The sequence below is a fragment of the Gorilla gorilla genome, chromosome 11, assembly GCF_029281585.2.
Source record: "Gorilla gorilla gorilla isolate KB3781 chromosome 11, NHGRI_mGorGor1-v2.1_pri, whole genome shotgun sequence".
NCBI classification, from domain to species: domain Eukaryota; kingdom Metazoa; phylum Chordata; class Mammalia; order Primates; family Hominidae; genus Gorilla; species Gorilla gorilla.
The window spans coordinates 62,196,267-62,223,640 of record NC_073235.2 but is presented as its reverse complement, the minus strand read 5'-3'; the positions used below and the strand labels follow the sequence as shown (position 1 = coordinate 62,223,640).

General features: G+C 39.2%; 2 protein-coding genes across 25 annotated transcripts in view; one reads left to right on the top strand and one right to left on the bottom strand.

The window, feature by feature from the left end:
* Positions 1-6,491, bottom strand: part of MARCHF7 (membrane associated ring-CH-type finger 7) — a 55,985-nt gene extending 49,494 nt beyond the window's left edge. The window contains exons 1-3 of one of the 18 annotated variants that reach the window (XM_063694882.1): positions 6,063-6,491; positions 4,104-4,145; positions 3,073-3,171 (exon numbers count right to left, since the gene is read on the bottom strand). The gene's annotated coding sequence lies outside the window, so the exon portion shown is untranslated. Of the gene's footprint in view, positions 1-3,072; positions 3,172-4,103; positions 4,146-5,918 lie in introns of all 18 variants that reach the window. The other 17 variants (XM_063694887.1, XM_063694883.1, XM_063694885.1 and 14 more) reach the window with 17 other exon arrangements.
* Positions 6,253-27,374, top strand: part of BAZ2B (bromodomain adjacent to zinc finger domain 2B) — a 403,884-nt gene continuing 382,762 nt past the window's right edge. For 5 of the 7 annotated variants that reach the window (XM_063694874.1, XM_063694869.1, XM_055379026.2 and 2 more), the window contains exons 1-2: positions 6,275-6,386; positions 7,802-7,979. The gene's annotated coding sequence lies outside the window, so the exon portion shown is untranslated. Of the gene's footprint in view, positions 6,387-7,801; positions 7,980-27,374 lie in introns of all 7 variants that reach the window. The other 2 variants (XM_063694870.1, XM_063694875.1) reach the window with 2 other exon arrangements.

Below are 27,374 nucleotides of genomic sequence, written 5' to 3'. Positions count from 1 at the left end.
ACCAATTACCCTACTTATGATTAAAGCTTTCTCTGACCACAACCACAAGCTGCCTACCAGGTAGAGCTTGGATTTTTAGTTTATCAAATTTGGAAAGCTGTGAACTCCTAAAAGCAGTACAATGTCCAAAAGTTTTTCTCTGATTCTGCTTATGAAGGTTTTTCTCAAGTATTATGTATCCCCTTCCATTATGCTACGGATCACTGTGTCCCATTATTACAATAATGGCCTTGATCAGATATCTGTCAAGAGTCACACAGTAGTCATAAAATAACCAGTCTAACAAAAATGCCTCAGCCCTATTAACACATGCTACCTCCCACACCTAAAAGTCTTTTCCTGTATGTTAACGTATTAATAAATACGTATTTAATATATTAATAAAATTCATTTCCTATTTTTTTCCAAAATAGAAAACTGAGGCTAGGCTAGGCAGGAAATAAGTCAATCTTTGCCTAATTTTTGCACATCAGCCAATTTCTATTTGTAGAAATATGCTAGCTGAGTGCAAGCTTCAAAGTCTGCCCCTCACTTGGTATGCTTGGGTATGACTCTAGGTATAATCTAATGCTTAATTTTCTCACCTACAAAATGGTGATAATGATAGTATCAACTTCACAGGTATATTGTGAGGTTTGCTGGCACACAGCATGTGTTCAGCAAATACTAGCTATTATTAACCAATACCATCAGCGTGAAGGTTTTCATATAAACAGCTCAGTAGAAATTTTGTTGGCTTTTTTCATTATTTGAAATTTGTCTTTAACACATAGTAAAACATCTTTCAAAGTCATTCAGATTTACACACAGGATATTCACTTCAGGGTAAAGAAACCTATACAAGATTACTTATATTAAGTGTATGCATTAAACAACTGGAAAGAAATAGCCATTTTTATTATTTTACTGTTATCTCGGGTGATGGTATTATTGATGCGTTTTTTCTTCTTTATACCTAGTTTTCAAAAAAATTCTTTAATGTACTTTGTTAATTGAGGGCAACAATTATTTGCCAGAGGAAAAGGCATTTTTAAAATAACTTGTATTACAGAAGTCCTAAGGAGAATAATTCCCTTTCTAATTTGCTGGTTTACAGCCTTAGTAGCTACATACCACAAAAATACTCTAGTAAAGACTAAGTGAAAGATAAAGTTAAAATACTTCACAAAATGAAGTTCAGATTACCTGAGTATGACTTAAAGCTTTTATCATGAAAAATTTCAAACATACACAAAGGTACAGCCAATAATGAGCTTCCATGCACCAATCAAGTCTTCAACTATTATCCACATTTAACCTCCCTAACCTATTTTACCACCCACTCTATTATTTTAAAGCAATCCCAAGCATGACATTTTTGAGGCTATCTATTCTTATAGTGGTCTAAAGAACCTACGGTAAATTACAAAATATGGCTACAAATGTCCCCCATCCTAGTATTAGCCCCTTTGTAATGCAACGTTGCTGCACTGCCTAGGATGAGGCAGTCTTACTTCCCCACCCCAGTCTTGTGTGACTAAGAGAATGGACTGCGACACTGTAAGATTTTCAAGGTTGTAAGAGGTCTTACAAGCTTCTCTTAGAATACTGTCCCAAGATTCCTGTGTCATAAATGATCACAAAGAGTAAGGCCTATATGTCCACCAACACTAGCTGCCAAACATGAGTGATGCCATCTCGGATCTCCCAGCCAGGGAAATCCTCCAGCTGAATGCTGGTACATGAGGAGTAAGCCCTGGGCAAAATCAGAACTGCCCAACAGGCACCTAGAACTGTAAAAAATCCACTAGGTCCCGAGGTGGTTTGTTATGCAGCCATAGAACAAAGATTCATTACTTATCCTTATTTTCTACTGTTACCATACCATTATCTTATGCCCGCAGTCTCTGAAAACTCTGATTTTAACTGAGTCTAACCTGGGAACTATCTTAAATATCCAGGGAAGATTACAGGTACTGAATTTCTAAAAGTACACCACTACTATAGGATAAACTCATGGCACAAAGGCCAGAGCAATCACACAAAATACCAATGTAATCTATCATTTTTTTTTGGAGACAGGGTCTCACTCTGCTGCCCAGGCCAGAGTGCAGTGGTGCAATCACTGCAGCCTCGACCTCCTGGGTTCAAGTGATCCTCCCACCTCAGCCTCCTGAGTAGCCTGGACTACAGGCACTCACCACCATACCCAGCTAATTTTTGTATTTTTTTTTAGTAGAGACGGGGTTTCATCATGTTGCCCAGGATGGTCTTGAACTCCTGAGCTCAAGCAATCTGCCTGTCTCGGCCTCCCAAAGCGCTGGGGTTACAGGAGTGAGCCACCATGCCCAGCCCCAATGCAATATTTCAAGAGTCTTGCAGAAATACAAACGCGCAGTTACTATTTCATTATTTACATATACTTTGCATATCCTTTTCTTAAAAAAAAAAAAATCTGCTTCTGGGGAAATTTTTTTTTTTTCCTTAGTGGGAAATCATAGTAAACATGGAGACATGGAAGCTAAGGGTGGGTCAATGAGGGAATCACTTTGAAAGTATACAACATTTTGGGCCTTAAAAAAAAGTCTCCCTTAACTAACTTTTAGCTGACAAATATTTAAAACACAAAAATATGACATGCTCAAATCTTAAAAAATTAGAAAAAAGCTTAACATCCCATGAGAAAATATGACTATGATGTTAAATCTACACTACACCACTGTAAAAGACAAACTGTTCTCCTTGAAATGAATTTAATCTCTAAGCATCAAGTTTCGATCTTAAGTAGAAACCATTTTAGGGTTCTTTCTACAAAGTATGAAACATCACACTAATGAACAATGATCATAATGGAAAGATAACTACTTTTAAGGTTCAAAACTTGCCTTCTTTTTAAGCTGTTGACAAAAACGGGTGTAGAGCAGCAGGTGATTTTAAAACCAGGTGTTCAACTTACCTAGTCTAACCGGTAGAGTCAGAGAAATATATTCGAGGGCAGGAAAAACCAGCTCTGACCATGTAAAGTTCATGCCAGGGCAGAAAAGTTGAAAATTAAGATTAATGAAAATTAAACCCCAGCATGCAGTGACTCACACTCAGGCCTGTAATCACAGCGCTTTGGGAGGCTGAGGTGGGAGGATTCCTTGAGCTAAGGAGTTGGAGACCAGCCTGGGAAACATGGTGAAACTGTCTCTATAAAAAAATATAAAAATTAGTCAGACATGGTGGCGCGCACCTGTAGTCCCAGCTACCCAGGAGGCTGAGGTGGGAGAACTGCTTGAGTCTGGGAGACTGGGGCTGCAGCAGCCTGGAAAACAGAGTGAGACCCTGTCACACACTCACACACACAAAATTATTACCCCTCCCCCACCTAAACTCTCAAATTATAATTTCATTCTCCCCAACTTCAGACTTTTTGGCTCATCCTATGATTAGCAAATACTGTATATTAAGATAAATTTTTTGACTGCCATTGAATTCTGCTTTGGTGAATTCAAGTAATCTTAGTAGGAACTTAAAATCCGATTCCTTTTAAATTGTAATCATTCTAATGTGATCAGTTGATTCACTTATTTAACAGTTAAAAGCTTCATTAGTTAATTTGTTGTTTAGAAGTAAAGTCTAATGCAACGCTGTGCATTTCATTCATGCATGTCCCACTGTTCTTTATTACTGGCACTTGATTATCTGTGGTAACAGAAGGATGTATCAGCAAAGATTATCTAAAAATTATTTTTATTTTGTTAAGGAACACAATAGCTCTCCATTCCACAGCATAGAGCACTAACTTTATTTTTATTTTTTTAGAGACAGGGTCTCACTCCGTGGTGCAGGCTAGAGTGCAGTGGAGCTCTATCATACCTCACTGCAGTCTCTGCAACTCGTGAGCTCAAATGACCGTCCAGCCCAAGTAGCTAGTAGTAGCAGTGCGCACCACTACACCCGCACCACCATGCCCGTAGAGATGGGGTCTTTGTGGCCTGGCTGGTCTTGAACTCCCAGCCTTAAGCGATCCTCCCACCTTGGCCTCCCAAAGTGACGGGATTACAGGAGTGAGCCACCACACCCAGACACTAATTTTCTAGTACAGTACAGAAAGTCTTTTATGTCGGGCTCTAACTTACCATTCAATGTATGTTTCAGCTACAGGAACAAATCATGAATTCCTAAAACAAACCATAATATCACGACTTTGCAGTTTCTTTATCAAAGTCCTAGTGATCCTTCACATCTTAGTTCAGGCAATAAATAAATAAATCCTGTAAAATTTCCAAGATTAAGCACCCCTCCCCTATGCTCCCACAGAACCACTGTACAGTCATACTAAGATAATAATAGTTGTTTATACATTAGTCTGATGACTAAACAGTGAGTTGTGGAGGGCAGATGCCATGTCAAGCTCATTCTTGTAATGTGAAGCTCTCCATAATTTGTAATTTGACAACAAATTACAAATTATCTAAAAAAGTTTTAAGATATTTGACAGATTTTGCATTATAAAATTATTTCCCTACAATAAAATGTCAAAATGTCAAAATGTAGACGATTCTTGAACATAGAGCAGATAAAAAGAGTTGTGTAAGGTGGGTATGGAGCAGACTAAAAATTGGCTACATGAGAGTCATGGATGACTTTTGTGTCCAAGTTCGTTACCTGACACCTTCATGCAGAACATAACCTGGGCATCCTCGTGCTTTATCTGGGAAAATAGCCCTCTTCCAGGTGGCAAAAAAAAGAAATCATTTGTACTTGAATAAGTAGGAATTCTTAATTCAAGACACCTGACCCAGCATTAAACTTGGAAAAAAACCAAGACTAGTATTATGTCCCCCAGTGACTGCTTCACACACCACCTCAGCAAATTTAATCCTCTCTAGAAATTAACTGCCATGTTTCTGAGACAATCTCGTGAACTTAAATAACTATGGCAAAAATCAAGACTCAAACCCAGGTCTTCTGAGTCTGGTGCTACTGCCTCATGCACCAGTCCTGTCTCCCAAAACGCTGTAGAGCTGTTAAATAAAAATATTATACTGACCTCATTTCTCAAACAAACTTTTTGCTACCTCAAGTAAAAGATCTAGTTACACTACATGTGTGCCTTCTTAATAACTGTACACTATTGGATTTTTAAATCGAAAATTCATCTTTAATCCTACATCTTGGTTCTGGACAGAAAGGTGGAGATTTAAAATAACGTGTAATCAGAAAAATAGCTAATCAATCCTACAAAATGGGGGGAAAAACCTCGCCAAATTCAGTTTTCACACATTTAACTAATAGTAACAAACAACATTAGTCGTGACGAATTTATTACACAGATAGAGACTTTCCCAATATATTTACTTTGGTACTTGAGAAAAAGTATTAAGTGCAGCATTTTGGGGTGAGGGGGTGGACACATTCATCTTCAATACGCAGTTTCACCAAAATGAGGGAGTTTCCTACTCCCGGCGCCTTCCATATTTTTACTTCTTAGGCCAACAGGTCCATTTTTAATACAATCACCTACTTCGAGTTGCAGAACCCACAATTCACCACAACACAAAAATAACTCTCAGGGCGTCACGATATTCAAAAACTGACGCTACCAATAAGACAATCTTGGCCGAATCTAAGGGGCTACCGAAGTCACTTCGACTCGAGGCCGGGCTGGCCGAGCCGGAGCCCTGCCCGCCTTTGCCCCGCGCTCACCGGCGAGCTCACGCGCGACACCCGCGGCCCGCAGGGCTCCGAAGACCCCCCGCCCCACGGCCCAAGAGGAGGCCGCCCCGCGCCAAAGGAGGGCTCAGGCCTCTTCCCGTCACCCGCCACACGTCCCTGAGGAAGACACACAATCTGTCCCCTGCACCCGCCACAAACTCCACCACCCGACAAAAGGCCCCTGGCAAGGGAGGCCTGCGCTGTGGCCCCCTTGGCCCCGGACCAAGCTTCTCCACCTCATCCTGAGAGGAAGCGGCCTCCGCGTCCCCAGGCCTCTTCGTTTCCTCCCCTCCCCCACTCGCGGCCTGGTCCCGAACTAGCTCCCAAGACGGAGAACTAGCTCCGCAGCTCATTACCCCGGCTCCTGAGCCGGCACTGACCAGTGCGCGTCCCACTCGCAGCAACACGCACCGCCGCCTTCCTCCTTGGAGTTCTAGGCCCGTGACTGAGGAAAAGCAGTCGGCAGCGAAGCACAATGGCGCCCGCCCCTCTCCCGGATCCGGCGCAGAACCAGCCACCACCGTTAAGTGCCCCTCCCTGCTCCTCCTCCCCCCACTTCGCGGACTTCCTGGCTTCTCGCGAGAGTGGCGGCGCGGCGGGGACCGAGAGCTGCGGGCGGGCTGGAGGTACCCCACCGCGGGGTGGTGCTCTGACTGCGGGAACCGTTGAAGAGCTGCCCCCGGGGAGTCAGCGAGGCGCCACTGGTAAGCGGCAGCGGCTGGCTGGCCGGCGTGCCGGCAGCTGGGCTGGCGAGTGTGCGGGCGCCGGGCGCTAGAGGCCCGGCCCGGGGTGGCGGTCTCCGCCCGTCTATAGTCTCTGAGCCAGCCCCTTCCTTCCCGGGCTCCGGGTCCCCGCCCACAGGCCCACCTGCAGGGCCCCGTGCTCGAAATAACGCCCAGCTCGTTGGCTTTTTTTTTTTTTTTTTCTTTTCCTGGCTCTTGGTAAGTGGCGCAGTGAATGTTGAATTGAATCAAGCACTGCCTTTTCCGACCCACCCCTCCCCGCTTGCTTCCCTGCCCGCCCTGTGTGATCTAACTGCAAGCCCTTTCCCTTAAGAGTTGGAGCCTGTTTGTCCAACCTTGTGATAATTTCCTTGTGGTAAGAATCTTGGTAAATGATGGTGATCATGTCTTTTAAAATCGTGATAGTAACCTTTAATAGCGTAGCCATCGATTTTGCAGTAAACAAATTCACCTATTTAGAAAGAGGGAGGAAAATTGTGAGGTGAATGGTCTGGTGAATATTAGATGAAACTTTCAAAGAACTGTAAATGTGGCAAACTAAGATGTAAATGAGTACTAATAAATAAAAGGGAGTAGGTTAGGGAAAAGCTACATCTAACTATGTGGAAATATTTAGATGATATGTTGATTTGGAATAATGAATCAAAAGTTTTTTAATGGAAAAGATCAGTTATTGAAACTTGGAAGAATACTGAAAGGCACTTGATTTTTTTTAATGACCTATTTTGTGAAGGTATTAAAAGCAATCCTTTGGATCCAAATAATTCCAATAAGTGAAACACAGTGTTTCTACGTGTTTGTCATTACATCGGAAGGGAATGGAGTATCAGTCACTATCATCCTTATTGTCTTGGGGACTAACAGACTGTACATGTTTCACTATGATAAATTCTAAAATACTATAAATTTTAAAGACTTAAAGGTATTTTAAGTTGGCATGTAAGTGCCAATCTAACTTTTAGGATATGAAATGAAAATAAGCATCTGGTATGGGACAAAGTGAACAGAGATTACTTTTGAGGAAATTAATTTGCCCTTTAAAGAAAAATAATTCTTTTCCAGCCTGTTCGAGTGCCCCTGCAGCATTGTGGTTATAGATACACGGATGTATACACCCTGAAGAACCAGACTATATGGGTTCAAATTCCACCCCTGCCTCTTACTACCTTTGTTATCTCAAGCAATTCCTTAACCTTGCTAAACCTAGGTTTCCTGTAAAACGGGGTTAATAACAGTACCCATGCCCTGTAGCGTTGTTTAGATGAGATAACGCGTCAGTTCCTGAAACAAGTAAGCATTCCGTAATTGTTAGCTATTACATTCCATGTCTAAAGCACCAATAATATTGTCTCTTTCTGTGACTTAATATTACATAGGTCTCTTAGACATCTTCTCAAGATTATGCTAAGAGAAATGACTGCACCCTTTTCCTGAGCTATGGCAGTCAGACCTGGCAGTGGTAACTACTCTACAGAACTCCCAAGCCTGGCAAGGATGGTGCAGATATTGCCAGATTATGGCTTTGTCCCCACCCAGCACTGATGATATTATGAAGTGAGTATGACACCAATTTCCTATGCTAAACAGAGCTTCTAGTTTTTTATTGGTGCTAGTAAATAAAGACGACTGATGAATATGTTTTTATTATTTAAGAATGGTTCATTGTGTTTCTTTTTAATGTACTCTCTCTGATTTTAGTATTCAGGTAATTATCGTGAGTGATAAATAATTATTGAGATTTTGCTATGCTGCAGACATTTTGCAGCCGGGTGCCGTGGCTCACGCCTGTAATCCCAGCACTTTGGGAGGCCAAGGTGGGTGGATCACGAGGTCAGGAGATTGAGACCATCCTGGCTAACACAGTGAAACCCTGTCTCTACTAAAAGTACAAAAAATTAGCCGGGCGTGGTGGCAGGCGCCTGTAGTCCCTGCTACTTGGGAGGCTATGGCAGAAGAATCACTTGAACCCAGGAGGCAGAAGTTGCAGTGAGCCAAGATCATGCCACTGCACTCCAGCCTGGGCAACAGAGTGAAACTCCATCTCAAAAAAAAAAAAAAAAGACATTTTGCTAGGAATTATGGATGTGAATAGGTAAAACATGGTCATGGAAAATGACCATAGTTTCTTAACTAAAAATCGTCACCGAGTGATTTGACAGGCAAGTGTTTGAAGTCAAAACTGTTCCAGACAATCTAGACACCGTGCTTGCCTTTTATCCACAGAGTTCCCCCACTTGACCTTCCCTTGCTACTTTTTATCCTTTATGAGTGACTCTGACATACCTTTCTGTATCTAAATATCTTTGTTCACCACTTGCCCTCACCACTCACCTTAGTTTTCATTTTTAAACTTGGCTTCTTCTCTAAGTTAGCATCTTATTGACTATTAACCAATTTTTCCCCTTTTATTTTATAAACTTGTCTGTTATTTACCCATGGTCATTCAACCCTTTACTCTTATGTTTTGAGCATTTCTTCCACCTGATAGCTTAGAATGCTCTTTCAGATATTGAATTTCAAAGTTCTTGTTTTCCCCTCTTTTATTCATCCCACAACCTAATCTTCTAAAAAGCTTCTCTTTGGCAAGGGCAGTTGTAGACATATCCTTTACTTTGCATAAGTGGTGGGACATTGAAAAGATGTGGTTACGTTTGCTTTTTGCAAATCATATAATTTTTTATTGATACATAATATTTGTATATATTTATGGGGTACATGGGATATTTTGTTGCATGCATAGAATGTGTAATGATCAAGTCAAGGTATTTAGGATAACCATCATCTAGAACATTTATGACTTCTATGTTGGTAGTGTTTCAAGTCTTCCCTTCTAGCTATTTTGAAATAATGCAATATGATGTTAACTATAGTCATTCTACTCTATTATCAAACATTAGAACTTACTCCTTTTATCCAACTTTATATTTGTACCCATTAACCATCCTCTTTTTGTCCCCACCCCCACCACACATACCCTTCCCAGCCTCTGGTAACTATCATTCTACTGTCTACCTGATTGAGAACAATTTTTTCAGGTGATCTGCCTTCCTCGGCCTCCCAGTGTGCTGGGATTACAGGCGTTAGCCACCACGCCTGGCCAAGGATCCCTGCTTCTTTTTTTTTTTTTCCTTTTTTTATCCAGCCCAAAATGTCATGAGGACTCACTCCTACTTCTAAGGGATATATTACTTAAAGGTCCATTGTTCTAAGTCTTTGATGTAAGGAATTCCTTTCATAACAAAAATAATAAACTCTCGATTTAGTGCCTTTATAAATTTTTGTTTTCCCCACATCAAGTTTTATTTAAAGTTGCCATATTTAGTAAATGAACATCCAAAAAATTCTGTTGGTTGACTTCTGCTGGATTAGCATAAAAAACTTTCAATTCCCCAAGCCAATATTTAAAAGGATATAGAGGCCAGATGTAGTTGCTCAAGCCTATAATCCCAGGACTTTGAGAGGCTGAGTCAGGAGGATGCTTGAGACCAGCGTGGGCAACAAAGCAAGGCCCCATCTCTACAAAAAAATTTTAAAAATTAGCCCTGTGCATTGGTGCATGCCTATAATCCCAGCTACTTGGGAGGCTGAGGCAGGAGGATTGCTTGAGCCCAGGAGGTTGAGGCTTGCAGTGAGCGGGGATCATGCCACTGCATTCAGGCCTGGGTGACAGACCCTGTCTCAAAATAAATAAATAAATAAATAAATAAATAAATAAATAAATAAATAAATAAATAAAAGGTTATTAAAACACGTAAAGAGAGTACCATCTTGAAACCCTCTCTGAGAAACCTCTCTTACATCTAAGCGTACAGGCTAGATCTCACTGCTTCTAGAAAGATCATTCCTGCTTTTAGTTGCTCTAGAATATCTGGCCTCACCAGGAATAATCCCCAATTTGTGGAACACTTGGAATTCAAACCTTGCACACTGCCTGAAATATATAGAATGCTTAAGAAAAGCAGATACATTTTATTCATGTTTTTAAGTACATGAGGCCTCATTCCATCTCCCAGGCTGGAGTACATGGTGGTACCATCATAGCTCACTGCAGCCTCAAGCTTCTAGGCTAAAGCTGTCCTCCTGCCTCAGCCTCCTGTGTGGCTGTGACTACAGGTGTGCCACCACAGTGTGGGGCTAGTTGTTTTTAAATTTTTTGCTGCCCAGGCTGGTCCCAAACTCCAAGCCTCAAGTGATCCTCCCTCCCCGGCCTCCCAAAGTACTGGAATTACAGGCATCAGCTACGACATCCAGTTAACAGCTATATTTTATTTTATTTATATATTTATTTTGGAGACAGAGTCTCACTCTTGTCTCCCAGGCTGGAATGCAGTGGCTCAATCTCGGCTCACTGCAACCTCCACCTCCCAGGTTCAAGTGATTCTTCTGCCTCAGCCTCCCGAGTAGCTCGGATTACAGGCGCCTGCCACCACTCCCGGCTAATTTTTTTCTTTTTTTTGAGATGGAGTCTTGCTCTGTCGCCCAGGCTGGAGTACAATGGTGTGATCTCCGCTAACTGCAACCTCCGCCTCCCAGGTTCAAGCGATTCTCCTTCCTCAGCCTCCTGAGTAGCTGGGATTACAGGCACGCACCACAATGCCTGGCTAATTTTTGTAATTTTTAGTAGAGATGGAGTTTTATCATGTTAGTCAGGCCGGTCTTGAACTCCTGACCTTGTGACCCACCCGCCTCGGCCTCCCAAAGTGCTGGGATTACAGGCGTGAGCCACCACGCCCAGCCCCAATTTTTCTATTTTTAGTAGAGATGGGGTTTCACCATGTTGGCCAGGCTGCTCTCAAACTCCTGACCTAAGGTGATCCTCCCACCTTGGCCTCCCAGAGTGCTGGGATTACAGGCACCAGGCCAACAGCTATATTTTATTATTATTATTATTATTATTTTTAATAGAGATGAGTTCTCAGTATGTTGCTCAGGGTGGCCTTGAACTCCTGGCCTCTCATGATCCTCCTGCCTTGGCCTCCCAAAGTGTTGTGATTATAGGTGTGATCCACGATGCCCAGCCCTATTTTTTATTATTGATAAAACTAGGAGTTGGAAAACTGTGGTACATGGGCCAAATGTAGCCCACTACCTGTTATTTTACATAATTTAGATTTAATTATGTATTTAATTTAAATATGTGATTTAGATTGTGAATTGTCTGTTGTTGTGCATTATATATTAGGGTTCTCCAGAGAAACAGAACCAGTAGTATACAATACATTATCTGTCTGTGAATATTTATTTTAAGGAATTAGCTCACGTAATTGTGGAAGCTGATAAGTTTGAAATTTGTAGGGCTGGAAACTAAGACCAGAGTTGATGCTGCATTCTTAAGGCAGAATTTCTTTTCTAGGAAACTTCAGTTTTTGCTCTTGAGGCTGACAGGATGAGGCCCATCAACATTATCAAGAGTAATCTCTTTAAAGCCAACAGATTGTAGATATTAACCACTTCTACAAAATACCTTCACTGCAGCCCAGATTAGTGCTACTTAAGTAACTGGGTACTCTAGCCTTGCCAAGCTGTCGTATAAAAATAACCGTCACAGTTTAACTGCTTTCACCCTACAATGACAACAGTTTAGTAGTTGTGACAGAGATGGTATGACTTAGAAATCCTAAAATATTTAGTACAGGAAGCTTGCTGACCTCTGGAGTAAACCATAAAACCAAATTGAACTAACAATAATTGTTCCTGTAATAGAGTTCAGCCAAGTGTGCACATGTGCGCGTGTGCGTGCACACACACACACACACACACACACACACACGGAGGCACACACGAACTTCAGAATTATAATAATCGAGGACCATGCTTGGCCTCCATGACCATTTCAGACTACATTTTTTTTGAGATTGGAAGCAGAAGGGGAAAAGATATAAATTCCTTGAGCATTCCTTCTGCCAAGTTAGGCAGCATCCTGTTTTATCTTAAATTTTTTTTCATGTCCACATTTGTGTACAATTTTGTAAAAAGCTGTGTGTGATTGTATCATACCTACTATTTTAGTATAGTCCTTCTCTTTTCCGTTTTTCGCCTTTTCCTTGCCTTTTTCTTTTCCTTCTTAATTTGGCTCTTCTGCCTCTGTCTACTACTCCACAAACATCCTTTGCAGCTCATGTTGACTGACTACTGTGTATCCTCCCACCTTACTTTCTGCATGGTCACACAATCATAAAAGAGTGTGTGTGTTTGTGTGTGTGTGTGTGTGTGTGTGATGTATGTTTACAGAAATACTGGTATTGATGGAGTTGTTTTAACCATTTAATTTATAAAATGAAATCAAATTTAAGCATGCATCTTCATCTAACTTTTTTCATTCTATAGTAGCTTTTCTCTAAATCCCTATTGATGTTTAGTTGTTTAGCCTTTGCTTTTGGTTTGTAATAGATATTATCACTCTGCTGCTTTCACAGTGTTTTTTTCATTTCTATTGATTTTACATGTAGTATTTTTTGCCATAGATAGGTTTAGATAGTAAAATGTGTCAATGATTTCTTTAATAAGTTCTAGGTTTCCAGTTTAGCTTAAAAAATCTTACTTATCCTTTGATATTATCAGGCAGTATCCTACATTTTCCAGATTGTGCTTAATTATTCTCAATTGATCTCTTACATCTTAAAAAATTTATCATTTTTGTATATGGAATAAGATAATAGGATCTAATTTTTTTGTCTTCTCAATAGATAGCCAGGTGTGCCAGTAGCATTCTAATTCTGTAATTAGAAAGACCAATTCTGTAATTAGAAAGACTAATTCTGTAATTAGAAAGACCACCTTTGTTATATATTGAATTTTTAAATTTATGCTAAATATATTTCTGGGTTTTCTATTCTGAAAACTAAACTATTCAGAACTATAAATGTTAAACTATTCAGAAAACGAAATATTGCTTACCTATCGTTTGAATCTTTCTCATTTATTATTACTGTTATGTTTTTCTGTCACCTACTTGTTCAGTTACAAGAAGTGGTAACTAGACTGGGCGTGGTGGCTCACACCTGTAATCCCAGCACTTTGAGAGGCTGAGGTGGGCAGACTACTTGAACCTAGGAGTTTGAGACCAGCCTGGGCAACATAGTGAGACCCCATCTCTACAAAAAAATACAAAAATTAGCCAGATGTTATGGCACACACCTGTAGTCAAACCTACTTAGGGGGCTTAGGCAGGAGAATTGCTTGAGCTGAGGAGGCAGAGGTTTCTGTGAGCTGAGATTGCGCCACTGCACTCCAGCCTGGCATCCTGGGCAACAGAGCAAGACCCTGTCTCCAAAAAAAAAAAAAAAAAAACCGAAAAAGGCCGGACGAGGCTGGGCGTGGTGGCTCGTAATCCCATCACTTTGGGAGGCCGAACTGGGCGGATCACGAGGTCAGGAGATCAAGACCATCCTGGCTAACACGGTGAAACCTCATCTCTATTAAAAATACAAAAAATTAGCCGGGCGTGGTGGTGGGCACCTGTAGTCCCAGCTACTTGGGAGGCTGAGGCAGGAGAATGGCGAGAACTCAAAAACAAAAAAAACCCAAATGCGGTGGCTCACGCCTGTAATCCTAACACTTTGGGAAGCCGAGGCGGGTGGACCACCTGAATTCAGGAGTTTGAGACCAGTCTGGCCAACATAGTGAAACCCATCTCTACTAAAAATACAAAAATTAGATGGGCATGGTCGTGCACACCTGTAATCTCAGCTACTCAGGAGGCTGAGGCAGGAGAATCACTTGAACCCGGGAGGTGGAGGTCGCAGTGAGCCGAGATCGCACCATTGCACTCCAGCCTGGGCAAGAAGAGCGAAACTCCGTCTCAAAAAAAAAAAAAAAAAAAAAAGAAAGGGAGGGAGGGAGGGAGGAAGGAAGGAAATGGTGACTCTGTGTCCTCCAGAATCACCCAATATACCTAACTGATTTTGCATTATACAGCGCATGTTATACTACCAACATGCCTGGGAATGATGTTAACTTATTTTTTCCACTATTCCTGTTTCACTTTCTTAGCAGTTGGATAAAGCCATTGAATACATATACTCCAGTTATTTAAAAACACCTCATCTGTACTTTTGTATATCATAATAATACTTTAAAAGCTATATACATATAACATATGTACTGCTTAACTAGTTTCTCAAATAACCCTATTTTTTATCCCAGAGTCCATTCTAAGTTTCTTACCATGGAGCTTCAGTGCTCTTGACAGCAAGCATGCCATTTATACCAAGGACAGTATAGAAGAAATCCTTCATATTTTTCTATTACATCATCATAAAATGGTATAGGAATGGTAACACACTTAAAATATTTATCTTATATTTATGTAAGTCTTAACTTTAGCATGGCACATAAGCATGTTGGTGGAAGTGGTTGATTGTTGTAGTTTGAATATTGTTATCTTTGAAGCTGAGACCTCTGTACTTTTCAAAAAAAATTTTTTTTTTTTTTTTTTTGAGACAGGGTCTTGTTCTGTTGCCCAGGCTGGAGTACAGTGGCACGATCACTGCTCATTCTAGCCTTGACCTCCTGGGCTTAAGAGATCCTATCACCTCAGCCTTCCAAGTAGCTGGGATTACTGGCTGACTTTTGTATTTTCTATAGTGACAGGGTTTCACTATGTTGCCAAGGCTGGTCTTGACCTCCTGGGCTCAAGCAATCTGCCCACCTCAGCCTTACAAAGTGCTGGGATTACAGGCGCAGGCCACCATGCCTGGCCCAAAATTGAATTTTAATTCAGTTTTTAAAGGATATTTAACTCAGCGCTTTTTTTGTTTGTTTGCATAGGATTAATTTTGACTACATTTGTGGGAAAGCTTTTTTTTGGGGGCGGGGTAGAAGTGATTATTTCATTGTTTTAAAGTCCATTTATTAAGGTATTTTTTAAGCTTATGTTTATCACAAATAGTTACTTAAATGGAAAGCCTTGGCTGGGCGCAGTCGCTCACGCCTATAATCCCAGCATGTTGGGAGGCTGAGGTGGGCAGATTACCTGAGGTCAGGAGTTCAAGACCAGCCTGGCCAACATGGTGAAATCCTATCTCTAGTAAAAAAAAAAATAACAAAAATTAACTGGGTGTGGTGGCAGGAGCCTATAATCCAAGCTACTTGGAAAGCTGGGGCAGGGAGAATTGCTTGAATCCAGGAGGCAGAGGTTGTAGTAAGTAGAGATTGCACCACTGCACTCCAGCCTGGGCAACAGAGCGAGACTCCATCTCAAAAAAAGAAAGAAAGTTTTTGTTTTGTTTGTTTTTGTTTGTTTGTTTTGAGACGGACTCTTGCTCTGTAGCCCAGGCTGGAATGCAGTGGTGCAATCTCGGCTCACTGCAAGCTCCACCTCCCGGGTTCATGGCATTCTCCTGCCTCAGCCTCCCTCCCGAGTAGCTGGGACTACAGGTGCCTGTCACCACGCCCAGCTAATTTTTTGTATTTTTAGTAGAGACTGGGTTTCACTGTGTTAGCCAGGATGGTCTCGATCTCCTGACCTCATGATCCGCCCGCCTCGGCCTCCCAAAGTGCTGGGATTACAGGTGTGAGCCACTGCGCCTGGCCAAAAGAAAGTTTTAAACATGTTTTTGCGTACTGGGGGTCCTAAGATAGGAATGAAAATGTGAAAAACAATTTTAATGAATATTTGATTTCCTTGTAAGCCCTTTAACAGTTTTATAAACATAATGATATGACTGTTTTGCATTAGTCTTCACTTTCTTGTGTTAATAACCAAATGCTTTCCAGATCCATCTATTTTGTTATTACTGATAATAATACAAATTAGAGGACTACTAAAATAAAAATTTTTTTGTAAAGTTGTATGTCAAGACTTTAATGGGATGTATTAAGAATGAGTCATTAATTAAATAGTAGCGTTAAAAATTAATTGGGCAGATGAAAATTTGTCTTTACAAAGTCTGGGCAAAGAGTTTTTAAGTTAAATTTTAATAATTCTTGATAATATCCAGAAATAAAAACTGCTAGTGTTTACTCTTGTCTGTGCTTAGAAGAAAGCTACATAGACATGATTAGCATTAATTCTGATTAAAAGAAAAAATGTATAGAAATAATTAAAAATATAACACTTTGCTTTTTAATCGACCAAAATGGGAGAAAAACAATTCTTAGACATTGAATAGAAGCTTTTACATCTTGCTTAGAAGATTTTTGGTTTTTGTTAGCAGAACCAAATGTAGAATTTAAACTTTGTCAGAACAAAATTGGCACAGATATGTAGTGAAAAAAATCTACAAAAATTAAGGTAGGTGTGGATATAAAATATATTTAAGAATGGCCCGGCGCAGTGGTTCATGTCTATAATCCCAGCACTTTGGGAGGCTGAGACGGCCAATCACCTGAGGTCAGGAGTTCGAGACCAGCCTAGCCAACATGGTGAAACCCTTTCTCTACTAAAAATACAAAAATTAGCTGGGTGTGGTGATGTGCGCCTGTAGTCCTACCTGCTCAGGAGGCTAAGGCAGGAGAATCACTGGAACCTGGGAGGTGGAGGTTGCAGTGAGCCAAGATCATGCCACTGCACTCCATCCTGGGTGACAGAGCAAGACTCTGTTTCAAAATATATATATAATATGTAATATATTATAAACTATATTGTATTATAAAAGTATAATATAATACAATATAAAATATGTATTATAAAAATATATATTATATATACATATATAATTTAAGAAGAATAAAATATGAAGTCAAATTTTAAAACTACAGATACAACTATTAAAAAATACATTGTACATTTTTAATTAGTTGTAACAGAACATTTCCCTCTTTTCCCTTAATTTTTTTGAAGTTTGAATTTAGCATCCATCAATCCATACAGATGAGTAAGTTACCTGTATTTAAAAAAAAGGAATGATACAGATCCTCAATGCTTAAGAATGAGACTATATACTCCTATTAAAAATCAAGAAATACATTAGAGTAGCCTTCATTATTATTTACAGAAATTAATGAGAAGAAAAATAAAAAACAGATTCTGTTTGTGTCTATAACTAAATTAACTTCGTTTTAAAATTCTCACTTGAAATTGTATGTATAGATTGTATTTTACAATAAATGTGTCTTTTAGCTTGGTGGTTTGTGACTCAGACACTAGAGACATTGAGGTTTCATTTATAGAATATATTAAAACTTTTTTATTTCCATTGATTAGAAATAAATTTTATTCTGTAGTTTTTATGAGAGACCAAGCATTCTTCTATTTAGTACAGTAAAACGAAGTTTTGTAATATTTTTCTTTAATGAAAAATGTGTTTGCCAATTAAATTTGCTCTAATGTTAAGCATGATTAAATCACATATTTAATCTGTGTAACAACTAGGAATTTAATATAAATTTTATTTGAACATCTTTCTCTAATAAAAATTAGACATCACTTTATGAAATTGAGAAATTATTTGTCTTACCCATTAGTGTAAAAAATTCTGCTAAATGGAACTTACGTTAGATAGAATTCATCTGCATGTCCCACATCTTTGGATTCAACCAACCACATATCAAAAAATATTCAAGGAAAAAAAACAATGAGAAACAACAATACAGGGCAGGACGAGGTGGCTCACACCTGTAATCCCAACACTTTGGGAGGCTGAGCCGGGCAGATCACGAGGTCAGGAGTTCGAGACCAGCCTGGCCAATATGGTGAAACCCTGCCTCTACAAAAAAATACAAAAATTAGCCAGGCGTGGTGGCGCACACCTGTAGTCCCAGCTACTCGAGAGGCTGAGGCAGAAGAATCACTGGAACCCGGGAGGCAGAGGTTGCAGTGAGCCGAGATCGCACCACTGCACTCCTGCCTGGGCGATAGGGACAAAACTCTGTCTCAAAAACAAACAAACAAACAAAAGAATACAATTATAAAATATAATACAAATTAAGAAACAGTATAACAACTTTTACATAGCATTTACATTGTTTTAGATATTATAAGTAACCTAGAGATGATTTAAAGTATACAGGAGGATTATGTAGATCATATGCAAATAGTACACCTTTTTATATAGGGCACTTGAGCATTCATAGATTTTGATATCCGCTGGAGGTTGTGGAACTAATTCCCCCCTATAATAAGGGACAACTGTAATTGTTTTGTAAATTCTAAGTCTGCTATTAAATTCTAAGTCTGCTATTAGTGAAGTTCTATGGTCTGAATGTCCTCCAAAATTCATAAATAGTATTATAATACTACCAGTGTGATAGTTAAGAGCCGGAGCACTTGTGAGGTGATTAAGTCATAAGGGCAGAGCCTTCATGGATGGGATTAGGGCCCTTGAAAAAGGGCTTGAGGGGAGTGGGTTCACTGTCTTCTTTTCTGTCATGTTAAGAGACAACATTCCTCCTCTCTAGAGGAAGCAGCAACAAAGTGCCATCTTGAAAGCAGAGAGTAGCTCTCACCAGACACCAGTCCAGCTGGCATCTTGATGTTGGAGTTCCCAGACTCCAGAGCATGGCAGATAAGCAGCATAGATAAAGTTCTAGGAGTTGTGAGTTGATAAAATTCATTGTAATTAAGAGTGAATAAAATATATTGTAGGTTTTGTGGATGTGGCTTTACAACTGGGCCCAGAAAAGGGTAGGATTCAGATGGGTAGAAAGAAGTAAGAAGCAACATTAGGAGTGACTGATTAATCAAAGTGCTGAGGCAAAATATTGAACAGCATTTTTCCACTGATTTATTGTAAGCTCTATGAAGAATAAACTTTGAAAAATCAGTTTGTTTCTAACCCCAGCTCTTTTTTTTTGTCCTCTAAGAGACAGGGTCTTGCTCTGTCACCTAGGCTGGAGTGCAGTGGTGTGATCAGAGTTCACTGCAACCTCAAACTCCTGGGCTCAAGTGATCCTCCTGACTCAGCTTCCCAAGTACCTAGGACTACAGGCCTGCACCACCACACAGCTCATTTTTTTAAAAAAGGTGGGGTCTCACTGTGTTGCCCAGGCTTGTCTCAAACTCCTGGCCTAAAGCAATCCTCTCTTCTTGGCCTCCCTAAATGTTGGGATTATAAGCTTGAGCCACTGTGCCTGATCCTGGAGCTTTTTAATAATAGTGTTGATGTGCTTGGAGCAACCTAAATATTGATTTTCTATACAATCCAAAAACTTCCAGGGAAAGTGTATCACAATTTTAGAAGGGAGATTGTATGTTATCAGCCCCACTGAGGATACTGGGTATGTCTGCTACCACCCTATATTCCTTGCTCTGTTACCACATGCTACTTCTGGTATCCAGGATTACCAGAAGACAATCCTTGCAAGCTATAGGCACTCAATAAATGTTGAAGTAATGAGCAGACACGTTGCTGTGGTTTTTTGTGTTTTAAATTGCTTAAAGAAGTTAAGTAGTAATTATCTGGTAGCAGTGCATATGTACTAATATGTTTTAGACAGAGTAAATATTGTCTTCTTGCTAAAGAAAATCTTCAGTTCAAGTTACTATTCAATTATGTAAGAAATATTTATAACTATTAGAAATTTTAAAATTATTATTGCTTTGGATAAAATTATAAAATGAATAGTCAGATTTTTAACTCCTAAGAAGTATTGAGAAAGAAAGCATTGATTTAGGGGATTATTAAAGTCAGCTCACTATTTTATTAAAATGTGATGAGAAGGGCTAAACATTCTTAATATATGAAGTAGCAATAGTCCCTATTAAAATATTTTTATATTGAGGAGAAAAAGTAGGCAGTTTTCAATACTATATAATATATAGTACTTACTAGAAAGGGCTAAACATTCTCTTTTTCTTTGTTTTTTTTTTTTTTTTTTTGTGGGGGGTGGGGGGACACGGTCTTGCTCTGTTGCCTTGGCTGGAGTGCAGTGGTGCAGTCACAGCTCACTGCAGCCTCAAACTCCTGGGCTCAAGTCATCTGAGTAGCTGGGACCATAGGTGCACGCTACCATGCCCAGCTAATTTTTTATTTTTTGTAGAGATGGGGTATTGCTATATTGCCCTGCTGGTCTCAAACTCAATGGACTCAAGCAATCCTCCCACCTCAGCATCCCAAAGTGTTGGGATTACAGGCATGAGCCACTATCGTAGTAAAATATTTTTATACTAAGTAGAGAGAGTAGATTTGTGGAAAACTCTTAAACTCATCAGGTACTGCAATGAAACTTCTAGCATTGGTGATTAGCATACTAATATGTACTGGGCAAATTTATAATTGTTAGTAATTTGCAATGGAGTCTTTTCTTTCTGATATTCAAAGTATTTTACAAACACTAAACCTTTCAAAATCTCTCTTATAATAGGTATTGTTAAATTAATTCCAGATTTCATATGAAAAAACAAAAGCTGAGGGAGGCATAGTTACTTACCTAAGACCACACAGTATTTAACTGATGGAACCTGAGTAGTTCCAAATTTCCGTTACTCAACTCTAACCCACATATAAAATAAAATCAGTGTAATGCTAAGAAATACTATTGTACCTCCAAGAATAAACTTGACAATAAAAATATTGTCATGGCAGTTTAAAGAAATGTCTTTATTAAAATGAGGATTCCAAGGTAAAATCCTCTAAGTATAAACATATTTATATAAGATATTTATGTTTAAGAAGATAGTAATTTCAATCAATATTTTGTTTTTAATATCATGATCATTAAGTTACATAGATTCTCTTCTGGTAAGCAAAGTGCAAAAAAAGCCAAAATTGGTGTAGACTGTGATTCAAATACTCTTTCATATAGCCAGAGTGATAAACTACTTATTTATTGAACTTGACTGTTTAAATATAAAAATGATTGTCCTAATGGAGAGAGCCCCTAAACAAAAGCAAGTAGCTCCTTTTGCATAAAAGACTTTTACATTATTTTGGATTTTAGTGAACAGTGTTTTTTCTATTGTAATTTCTGATTAGATATCACATTATTTGTGAATTGTTTGTTATGGTAGGAGTATAGTATCTTTTGGAAGAATTTATCTTAGCAATGAGTCAATTAAGATTAGCCAATTTCAATATTATCCTTAAGCAGTATTACCATTGTAATGCTAGAATAGACATATCCCAGACCATTAAAAACCTGACAATTCTTTATCCAAAAAAAACAAGCAGGCAAAATATTTACAAAACTGTTAAAAGATAGGGGAGCTAAAGTAGTGGCAAATGCATTACTCTGAAAATCCTCACACATCCTCTGAAAACCAATAAAGATGAAGAAATAAGACTACACATAACCAGGCTGGGCACAGTGACTCACACCTGTAATCCCAGCACTTTGGGAGGCCGAGGCGAGTGGATCACCTGAAGTCAGGAGTTCAAGACCAGCATGACCAATATGGTGAAATCCTGTCTCTACAAAAATACAACAATTAGCCGAGTGTGGTGGCACGCGCCTGTAGTCGCAGCTACTTGGGAGGCTGAGGCATGGAGAGTCACTTGAACCCGGGAGGCGGAGGTTGCAGTGAGCCAAGATGGCGCCACTGCACTCCAGCCTGGGTGACAGAGCAAGACTCCATCTCAAAACAAAACAAAAAAACACTGCACATAACCATATGTTAGTGTTAGAATGCAGAGAATGTTCCAACTTCAAATTATCTGTAAGTAGAAAAATACATACTAAATCCTAGCCAGCCATTATTCATGCCTTTGTGCAAGCTGTGGTGGAAAGCAAGGGTGATCTGGGAAAAACTGCACAGGAGAAGAAAGAAGCTAGTGACAGGCTTAAGATACTGGTCTAAAGACATTTCCAGAAGAATTTCCTCCTAAGAAATACTGATAGATCAGAGGAGACTACAGGGAAGGGACTTACAAGTGTATATGGGACTCAAAAAGGCAGTTTTGGAAAGGCACTCATTAGGGGAGAAGAGGGTAAAAAAGGAAGGGATAAATGCCCTCTGAAAACTAAACAGTTAAGAAAAATATAGAAGGGAAAAATTTAGGATCCTGCAAGACAGAAAAATATTTTTTTAATCGGAGTACAAATCTCACACTGCCTTGCCCCCAAATCCAACTAATAAAGAAACCATACTTTACTAAAAGCAGAAGTCATTTTTGAACTGGGAATCTTGTAAACTATTTCAAACAGCCAGTCCTGTTCACAGAAAAGAAGAAGTGACAGGACCTTTAACTATATATAAACAATTTTGAAAGAAAATAGAAAATGAAGGTAAAATAAAAAATAGGCAATGAGGTTCATTTGATGAAAATACCTATAACCCCCTCCTAAGAAACACAGGCATAAAGATAGATAATAGACTAGGTGTGGTGGCTCACACTTGTCATCCCAGCACTTTGGGAGGCTAAGGCTGGGATTGCTTGAGGTCAAGAGTTCAAGACTAGTCTGACCAGCATGATGAAACCCTGTCTCTACTAAAACAAACAAAAGGACTCAGCCAGGCATGGTGGCATGCGTGTCTGTATTCCTAGCTACTCAGGAGGCTGTGGCAGGAGAATCACTTGAACCCAGGAGGCAGAGGTTGCAATGAGCCAAGATCACGCCACTACACTCCAGCCTGGGCGACAGAGTGAGACTGCATCTCAAAAAAAAAAAAAAAAAAAAAAAAAAAAGATATATAGATCAGTGGAATAGAACTGAGACTTTATAACTAGACCCTTATATTTATGGTCAATTCATTTTCTTCAAGAATGCCAAGATAATTCAATGGGGGAAGAAAAACCTCTCTAACAAATGATGCTGGGATAAATGGAAATCGACATGCAGAGAATGAAGTTGGACCCCTACCTCACACCATGCACAAAAATTCATTTAAAAATGGATTAAAGATCTAACTTTAAGTACTAAAACTATACAACTTGTAGAAAAAATTGTAATGTGAATATTACATGTAAGTATTCTTGACCTCAGACTTACTAGTGGTTTTTTTTTTAGATATGACACCTTCAAGTATAAGCAACCAAAGAAAACTAGATAAATTGGACCTCATAAAGTAAAACAAACAAAAACCTTTTGCTTCAAAGGATACCACTAAGCAAGCGAAAAGACAACACATAGAATGTGAGAAAAAGGTTGTAAATCCTATATATGACAAGGCACCTGTATCCAGAATAAAGAACCTCTTAAAACTCAACAATAAAAACACAAATAATCTAATCGTAAAATAGCTTACAATCATTATTGTAAAATTGGCAAAGGATTTAAATAGATATTTTTCTAAAGAAGATATAAAAGTAGTCAATAAATGCATAAAAAATAGACAATAAATATATGCTCAGCCTCAGCAGTCATTAGGGAAATGTAAATCAAAACCACAAGGGAAGTATTTATTCACACACACTAGTATGGCTACAATAAAAAACCTAGACAGTAAAAAATGTTGATGAGGATGTAGAAAGTTGGTACCTTCATATATTGCCGTTAGGAATGTAAAATGGTACAGCTGTTTGGGAAAGCAGTTTAGCAGTCCTCAAAAGTTTAATTATAGTTACCATATGACTCAGCAATATCGTTACTAAGTATATACTCAGGAGCACTGAAAACACATGTCACACAAAACCCTATACACAAATGTTCATGTCATAGTAGTCAAAATGTGGAAACAACTGAAATGTGCAACAATGGATGAATGGATAAACAAAATGTGGTATATCCATCCAGTGGAATATTATTTAGCCTTAAAAAGAATGAAGTTCTGCTGCATGCTGCAACATGGATGAACCTTGAAAACATTATCATTAGAGATGGAAACCAAACATAAAAGGTCACATTGTATTATTCCATTTATATCACTGTCCAGAATAGGCAAATCCATAGAGATACAAAACAGATAAGTGGTTCCCAGGTACTGGGAAAAGCAAGAGGTAGGAGTGACTGCTAATGAGTATATAGGGTTTCTTTTTGAGGTGATGAAAATGTTCTGCAACTAGATAGTGGTGTTTTATGAACTTGTGAATATACTAAAAGCCACTGGATTATATATTTTATGTATTTGTTTGTTAGGACTGTCATAACAAATAATACTACAGGCTGGTGGCTGGAGCAACAGAAATGTATTTTCTCACCGTGTGGAGTCTAGAAGTCCACAGTCAAAATGTCTCAAGGGTTGTTTTCATTCTCAGGCCTCTTTTTTGGCTTGTAGATGGCTAACTTCCCTGTGGCCTCACATGGTCACCCCTTGGTCTGTGTGTTGTCTGTGTCCTAACCTCCTCTTATAAGGGCACCAGTCATATTGAATTAGGGCCCACATATATGACATTTTACCTTACTTGTCTCTTTAAAGGTCCCATCTCCAAATTCAATCACATTCTAAGGTACTAGAGGTGTTAGGACTTCCACACGTGAATTTAGTTGGGGAGGGAGACACAACACTTGAAAACCTAGGGGTGAATTTTATGATATGTAAATTATACCTCAATTTTGAAAAATATAAGAACCTACTTTTCTTTCCAAGTAAGTTTGAAAACTTAAATGAAAAAAGTAATTTTCAGCCGGGCACAGTAGTACACGCCTGTCAGTCCCAGTTACTCAAGAGGCTGAGGAAGGAGGATTCCTTGAGACCAGGAGTTTAAGGCTGCATCTGTGAATAGTCACGGTACTCCAGCCTGGGCAACATAATGAGACCCCATCTCTTAAAAAAAAAAGATGGTCAGGTGCAATGACTCACACTTTGAGAGGTCGAGGTGTGAGGATCACTTGAATCTAGAAGTTTGAGACCAGCCTGGACAACATAGTGAGACCCTGACTCTACAAAAAATAAAAACTTAGCCAGGTATGGTGGCACATGCCTATGGTCCCAGCTACTTGGGAGACTCAGATGGGAGGATCGCTTGAGCCTTGGAGGTGGAGACTGCAGTGAGCCATGATCTCACCATTGCGCTTAGCCTGGGAGGCAGAGTGAGACCCTGTCTCAAAAAAAAAAAAAAGTTTATTTTTAAGGCAAATATATTTCATCAAAATTGGCCACATTTGAGAAAGTTTAATTTCTGTAGAAGAAATAGAAAAGAATATCAAGGATCCACCTCATAAAAAAGCACCAGTCCCAGATGGTTTTATAGAGATAATCTGTGAAACACTCAAAGATATTCTCAATGCTCTGTAAACTGGTGCTGAGCATTGAACGTGGATAATACCAATTCCTAAAGACAGCACAAAAAAGAAAAAAAATTACAAACCAATATCAATTGTATATATTGATACCAAGTACTAAATAAAATATTAGCAAACAAATTCCAATGTCATATATTAGGAAAATAAGCTGGGCATGGTGGCTTGCACCTATAAACCCAGTGCTTTTGGAGGTCAACACAGGAGGATCACTTGAAGCCAGGAGTTCAAGACCAGTGAGACCCTATGTCTACAAAAAAATTTGAAAATTAACTGGCATGGTGGCACGTACCTGTAGTCCTAGCTACTTGGGAAGCTGAGAAAGGAGGATGGCTTGAGCCAAGGAGTTCAAGGCTGTGAGCTATTGTACTCGATAGTACTACTGAGCTGTGGTACCGTTGTGCTACAGCCTTGGTGACAGAATGAAACTCTGTCTCTAAAATAAAATAACATATTATGACCATATGGGATTTACAGTTGACCCTTGAGCAAAACAAGTTTGAACTGCACAGGTCCATTTATTTGTAGATTTTTTTTAGTTTTTAATTTTTTATTTAAAAGAGACAGGCCTCACTATGTTGCCCAGACTGATCTTGAACTCCTGGCCTCAAGTGATCCTCCAGCCTCAGCCTCCTGAGTAACTGCGATTACAGGCGTGTGCCACCATGCCCAGATTCTGCAGACTTGTTTCAATAAATATATTGGAATATTTTCTGAAGATTTGTGACAGTTTGAAAAAACTTGCAGATGAACCACATAGCCTAGAAATATTGAAAAAAATTAAGAAGCCGGGCACGGTGGCTCATGCCTGTAATCCCAGCGCTTTGGGAGGCCGAGGTGGACAGATCACCTGAGGTCAGGAGGTCAAGACCAGCCTGGCCAACATGGTGAAACCCCGTCTCTACTAAAAATACAAAAAATTAGCTGGCCATGGTACTGTGCATGCCTGTACTCCCGGCTACTCGGGAGGCTGAGGCAGGAGAATCGCTTGAACCTGGGAGTCGGAGGTTACAGTGAGCTGAGATTGTGCCACTGCACTCTAGCCTGGGCAACAGAGTGAGACTCCATGTCAAAAAGAAAAAAAAAATTAAGAAAAAGTTAGGTATATCATGAATGCATGAAATATATGTAGGTACTAGTCTATTTTATCATTTGCTACCATAAAATATACACAAATCTGATATAAAAAGTTAAAGTTTATCAAAACTCACATATAAACATAGATCATACATGGCATCATTCACAGTGGAGAGAAATGTAAGCAAGCAGAATGATGCAGTATTAATAACTGCATAAAGTTAATTGTAGCACGTTGTACTGCTATAGTAATTTTGCAGCTGCCTCCTATTGCTATTGTGGTGAGCTCAAGTGTTCATAGTATATACTTAAAAGGCCTTATGATACTTACCATCTCTAGATGAGCAGTTCATCTCTTCAGTAAATGGCACTGTATCACAGTAAAAAGTGATCTTTTGCAATTCTCATGTATTCTTTATCCTGTTTAGTGTAATACCGTAAACCTTGAGTAACACTATAGGATCCATACCAAGTGCTACTAGTGATGCTGGAGTTGCTACCAAGAAGCAGTGAAGTCATGACATTACAATAAAAAGTCGAATTGCTTGAGATGTACTATAGATTGAGGTGTGCAGCTGCAGATGCCTTTTTTTCCATTTCAGACAGGCAATTCTGTAAACAATCTTGTAAACAGATGACATAAACTTACAGTATCAGTAAATACAGTACAGTACTGTAAATGTATTTTCTCTCCCTTATGATTTTCTTAATAACCTTTTCTCTAGCCTACTTTATTGTAAGAATACAGTATTGTATGTAACATAAAAAATGTGTTAATTGACTATGTTATAGGTAAGGCTTCTGGTCAATAGTAGGCAATTAGTAGTTAAGTTTTTGGGGAGTCAAAAGTTATGTGCAGATTTTCACCTGAGT